The following is a 6,766-nucleotide window of genomic DNA, read 5'->3' as shown; positions in this document are numbered from 1 at the left end:
GGAGTAATCAAAGTGACTTTGACTAAATCCCATATGTGAAAGAGCATCAGTTAGCTTCTTATTCCACTGTCTCGGGGCTTGTTTCAAGCCATACAAGGATTTGTATAATTTGCAGACCTTCTGAGTCTCTCCCTGTATGCAAAAACCATCAGGAATATACATGTATACCTCCTCAGAAAGATCACCATTAAGGAAAGCATTATGAACATCCATCTAAAAAATCAACCACTGTCTAGGAGCAGCAAAAGGAATAAGTGATCTAACAGTTACCATCTTTGCTACAGGGGAGAAGGTATCTAAATAATCCACACCAGCCTTTTAACTATAGCCCTTGGCTACTAGTCTAGCTTTATATCTTTCAATCTCTCCAGAAGCTTTGTACTTCACCTTATACACCTATCTACAACCAATAGGCACTTTACCAGGTGGCAGGTCCATAATGGACCAAGTGTTATTTTCTTCAAGAGCTGTAATCTCCAGCTTCATAGCTGCAACCCAAGAGGGATCTTTGGAAGCCTCAAGAAAGGATGAGGGTTCAGGTATAAAGGAGTATACAGAGAGAACCTTATGATACTGAGGCGAGATCTGTGAGTAAGTAACATAAGAGGATAAGGGATACAAGAACTGATGTGCTAAGGAAGGTTTAGTGGTAACAAAGTCATGTAGCCAAATTGGAGGATTTTTATTTCTAGTGGATTTTCTCAATACAGAAGCAGCAGGCTGAGAGAGAGTGTGATTAGTAGTTGGGGAGAGAGCAGGTTCATGTTCCTACTCAGTGGAGAGAGTACCAGTATGACTGGATACGGAAGGAAAGAAAATAAAATCTGAAGAGATATCAGTATGAGACAATTACAGGACAGGAAATAAAGGAGAACCAGTAGAGTGTACTCGAAGGAAAAGAAAGGTTGATTCTTTAAACACAACACTCCTACTAATAAAAAAGATTTTGGTGAGAATATCAAATAGTTTGTACCCTTTCTGAGTAAAGGAATACCCCATGAAGACACAAGGTATGGATCTAGCAGCAAACTTATCTGAACCATAAGTACTAGAGGCATAACTAAGACATCCAAATACCTTCAAATGAGACAGGGATGGAGGCTGCTAATGTAACAGTTCAAAGGTGATTTATGATACAAAATTTTTGAGGGTATCCGATTAGCAAGTGCACAGCAGTGTCCACACATTCCCCCCAAAATTTTAGAGGTATACCTTCTTAGAATCTGAGGGATCTGGCAATTTCCAAAATAGATCTGTGTTTTCTTCTACCACTCCATTCTGTTGAGAAGTATAAACACATGAGGTTTGATGCAATATTCCAAGAGTAGACATAAGAGACTTATATTCATGGCTAAAGAACTCACATCCACTATCAGTTCTCAAGACTTTCACAGATGTAGAAAATAAATTTTGAATTCTAGTCAAGAAATCTCTTAGCACAACTATCACTACAGACTTGAACTGAATAAGAAACAACCAGGTGAATGTAGAGTAATCATCAACAATACTAAAAAAGAACCATTTATTATTGTAAGTAGGTACTCTATAGGGACCCCATATATCACAGTAAAGTAGACTAAGAGGATCCTTGGACATAGAGACGCTAGGTTGAAAAAGAAGCTTTGTGAGCTTAGCAAGAGGACAAACAGTACATTCATGATCTTCATACTTCAAATGACTTAGTGAAGCATTCCACTTCAACAGGAGAATGCCCCATTCTTTTATCCCAGAGAACACTGGAGTCAGACAGCAGCTGCACATTATTAGCACATCTATTTAAACTTCTTATCGGGATAGAACCATTTTTGAGAATGTATAACCCTTTATCTTCTCTACCAATCCCCAACACCATGCCAGTATAAAAATCCTGGAATATGCAAAAATTAGGAAAAAATCCCACTGAACACTGCAATTCCTTGGTTATCTTAGATACAGACAAGAGATTATATTTAAACTCAGGAAGATATAGAACATCAGAAATGGAAGAATTCATGAGCACACCAGAGGTGCCTTTGTGAGACACTAAAACCTCCCCACTTGTTGGTAGATATACTTTCCTTTGTGAAGATTTAGATATTTCATGGAAACTATGCAGCAAATCAAGATTCGACACCATATGATTAGTAGCACCTGTGTTAATGATCCAATTATCACTAACAATGGAACTAGTTAGAGCTAGCATAATACCTGCATTTGTTGTAGGTGGAGTAGAAGCCTTTTCCTCTTTTCCTTTATTCAGCAGCATCATAATCTGTTGGTATTGATCTGGTGTACAATGTGGAGTGTGAGATGATATATGTTGTACTGCACTAGACTGAGACAGCTGATCACTTGAAGAGTGTGTGTCCATAGAGTATCTAGAATCAGGATAGGTAGAAGGAGCAGCCTTCCCTACTTGGTGTGCATACTGTTCTGCTCCATTATTCTTACATTTAGGACAGTCTGAGGGATAACCAATTAGCTTAAAACATTGTTCCCTTGTGTGACCATTATAACCATAAAAATCACAAAACCACCAGGGACCTTTTCTGTGGAGCACCTCTGTAATTAGATACAGGTTTCCTTTTTTCATAACTTCCTGCAGACTTAGTTGGATTGTTAGATCCCGAGCTAGCAAGTCCCAGAAACACTCCTTGGCCTTTGTATCCAGGATTGTTGGTAAAAAAGGCTATTGCATCTAATGTATCAGTAACCTGACTGATAAAAGAACTAGAAGCTATGAACCGCTGACTTTCATGGTCAACCACTATGGAATAGACCTTGTTGATGGATGGAATAGGTATCATTAGCGGAATCTGGCTTTGACCCTAAAAGTATGTCTCATTAAGACCCATGAGGAACTACAAAACCCTTTGGTAATCAAAGTGTTATGCATAACTTCTAGACTTAGAACAATTACATCTCGGAGAGGGCATAAGTGCATCAAACTCATCCCAAAGAGTTCTCATGCGAGAGAAATAGTCAGCAATAGACAAAGTCCCTTGAGAGAGGGTAATAATTTCTCTATGTAAAAAAAAAACTCTAGAACCATTCACCTTATCAAATTGTTCTTTCAAATCAATGAACACATTATGAGCATTGGAGGCGTATATGATGCTACTCAATAGATCCTTTCTCACTAAATTCATAATCCATGAAAAAACTGTTGGATTAACTTGTTCTCATTGATTATGTAACGACTCAGGAAAGTGATTTTTTGGATATCTACCATCTACAAAACCTACCTTATTTTTTCCTACTAGACTTAATGCCATGGATCTGCTCCAAAGAGCATAATTCTCAGAACCAGGGAGTTGAATTGAAATAAGAGAGCTACCTGGAGTATCATTAGGATACAAATACAGAGGGTGATTATGGTCAATTCAATTGTACCAGATATACCTGTATTCCCAGGTGCTACAGTTGTAGTTGCAGATTCTGTAGTTGAGTTTCGAGTAACCGCCATTAACACAGCAGTGCAAGATGGGGACGATCAAACAACAACTATATTTCTCATTGATTAGGTGAAATCAGCAATCTCTAGAATCAATTATCACCTTCAATCAGCCATGATAGCTTTGATGCCATGTTAGATTTCTGTATTACTTGAGCTAAGAATAAGAGAAAATGAAGAAAAGGAAGGATATAGAAGAAGAAACTAATTTTTTACTAATTGAATTCTTTTTCATTAAGTCTCTATAGGCTTGCATTTATAGTGTTGTTTGTTAGCTTCATGTGACAGCTGTATAGTGATAGCTGTCACTTCTAACTAACTAACCTCCTAACACATACAATACACCCACTAACTTATTGTAACAACCATCAACTTGTTCACTACATTTTCTTAGCTCAACAGTAAACCTATGTGTATTTCTAAAATTTCAGCCCAACTTCCCCTCCTCCACCCATCTAAACTTGCCTTCTTGCCAACTCTAATGCATTTTTAGTTCATCTTGATTTCTTGAATCAACATGAAAATTATTGTTATTTTTCTCTTACGCCAGCTAGTCGCCTTCTTCTAAATAATGAGCCTTTAAATATTACGTCATTATTGTTTCTTACTCATGATTCAATCATTCAAAAATCATGTTTTGAGTTAAGTAGTTGGTTACAAGATGATTTCCCCTCTGTTTTTCATACAGCTCATGGGAAATCTCTTTAGGATATATGCATGATGTGGAAAAACAAAAATTAAGACAATTGGGAGATCTTTTTAATGATCCAATGGCTAGTGACTCAAGATTGATGGTTGATGTTGTTATGGAGAGTAAGCATGTTTTTTAGGGTTTACATCATTGGTGGATGTGGGAGGTGGCATAGGCACTATGGCAATTGCTATAGCCAAAGCTTTTCCTACCATGATGTGTGCTGTACTTGATCTCCCAAATATTATAGGTGAATGCAAGAAATTAATAATGAGAGTAACTTGAAGTTTATTGGAGGAAGTATGTTTGATGAGATTCCTCATGCTAATGCAATCTTACTCAAGGTATGTACAAAATGAGTACTTAAATACAAATGTGCTTCTCTTTAACAACTTAAATTTTTAGGTAAGACGTCCAAATACTTTAAAGGTCCCGCATTCGAGTCTTACTTGCATTTCATTATCTTGATGAATTAAATAAAATTGTTCTTTCTCTAACAATTTAGATCTATAGATGAGATAGTTATACATACTTTTAGCTTGTTTTTGGTATCCCCTAGATCTCCATTTGAATAATTTTTCACTAGTTAACTTGTTCATTATTCAACAGTGTATATTGCATGATTGGAGTGATAACGATTGTGTGAAGATACTAAAGAAATGCAAAGAGTCTATTTCAAGTAAGCATAAAGGAGGAAATCTAATAATTATAGACATAGTGATGGAAGAGGGTTTAGATAAGCTAATTAGTGATGAATTTGATAGAGCCAAACATTTTATGGATGTGATGATGATGACTCTTTATGCTGCCAAAGAGAGAACTAAGAAAAAATGGGAGAAATTCTTTGATGAAGCTGGTTTCAATGAATACAAAATGACTCCTTTGGGCTTAAGGTCTCTCATTGAAGTCTACCCTTAATTAGCTTGAAGCAATCTTGACAATTGAGAATATAACTAAGTAAACAAAAGTATGCATTTTTTCTTGTAGATTAAAATTTTATATCAATAAATGAAATGATCACATATTTTAATATGATAGCCGAGAAAGTAATGATTCTCGAATAGAATCTCACCACCACTTATTATTAAAAAAAGGGAACAAGCCTGCGTGTGTATATGGTGGTGGTGGTTGGGGCGAGGGGATTGAGAATATTATTATATAATCAATAATATGCTCTCTCTTTATGCTTAAACTTTTAGATGAGATGGTCACAATTTAATAATGGCAAGTTGGAAATAATATGGAATTATATCTTATAAGATGCATTGATAAATTTTCTACTACAATGTTTTAGTCTTTTGGTCACCCTTGTAAAGTGTGGCCTAAAGTAGCATAAAGTGTGACATTTGATCAAAGGCTACGCTTTTGGCCTTTAGGCCATACTTTTTAGGGGTGGGTCAAAAGGGCGTAACCATTGACTTTAGACCACACCTTTGGCCTATGAGTTACAAAGGTCATGCTTTGTAGCATCCCTTTGGCAACAGTTTTATTTGATAATTCTACACTTGAAAAGCGTGGCCTTAACTTTGTTATGGACACGTTTAAAAGTGCAACCTTTTATACCTCTTCTACAACAACACTTATAAAGTGTAACCTTTTCCTATGTACATGCACACAATTGACATTCCTATTGCCAGACTTTTAAAGTATGGCAACATTGTATAATTAGAAAATAATGATTTGGTTTGAATGTATATAACCAGAATATATATATATATATATGTATATATGTATATATGTGTATATATATATATACACACGCATAAATGATCTCAAATACCAAATAATTTATTTATATTATAGACTTGGTTTCTCTCTCCCTCTCTCTCTCTCTCTCTCTCTCTCTATATATATATATATATATATATATATGAAATATGTACATAATGGATCCCAAGGCATTATCTTAAGCTTTGAACAATAAGTAGACATGCTCGTATCATGGGAACTAAAGTAAATTAATTCTTACTCTTCTTAGTCAAACTAGGGGGATGTGGCCTATAGCGATGCGAATTTAAAGTTATAAAACATAAATATACATAATAGCAATTTACTTGGTACTTGATAGTATTTGTCAAGGAGCCAAGTGTTATATGTAGTTTTGATGATGAGCAGTTAAACTAAAAGGGACCAGGTCCCTGAATAAGTAAGGTATAGTACAACTAGCACATGTAATCTGCACACTTTTGTCATCTTGTGTAACAAACTTGCAGGTGCTATTTTGTACTGATTTGGACAGCTACACCAATGATCTTTCAAACCTTAATCATTACGAAATTTCCACACCTCTACATCAACGGGTTCACGCAAATTCTAAAGAGTGAAGAGAGGAAACAAAAACTTCATTTCAAGATTGCTCATGTTCTTATCTTTGTAATATGCTTAAAGAGTGAGTGAGTGTTGATTTGTAACTGAACTACTCATGCTATAAGAGTAGTGTCTGCTGGTTGAGAGAGTTAATTAGGTAGAGTTGTCTAAGTTTTGATACTGATTAGAGTTAATCAGTAGAGAGGGCCCTTGATAGAGTTACCAAGATGAGCTTGTAGTATAGTTATTACAAGCAAAAAGAGCCTAGAGTTAGGCTAAAATCTAAACTGTAATCAAGAGTTTGATTATAGTGGATTTGAGGTGCTTGTGAGGTA

General features: G+C 35.7%; 1 pseudogene; it reads left to right on the top strand.

Annotated features, from left to right (window-relative positions):
* Nucleotides 1-439: 439 nt before the first annotated feature.
* On the top strand, nucleotides 440-5,042 carry LOC107869082 (annotated as a pseudogene).
* The last annotated feature ends 1,724 nt before the right edge of the window (nucleotides 5,043-6,766 follow it).

This window comes from Capsicum annuum, chromosome 4 (genome assembly GCF_002878395.1).
Source record: "Capsicum annuum cultivar UCD-10X-F1 chromosome 4, UCD10Xv1.1, whole genome shotgun sequence".
Lineage (NCBI taxonomy): Eukaryota > Viridiplantae > Streptophyta > Magnoliopsida > Solanales > Solanaceae > Capsicum > Capsicum annuum.
The sequence above is the reverse complement of the archived record's forward strand: the minus strand, read 5'-3'. Positions and strand labels throughout refer to the sequence as shown.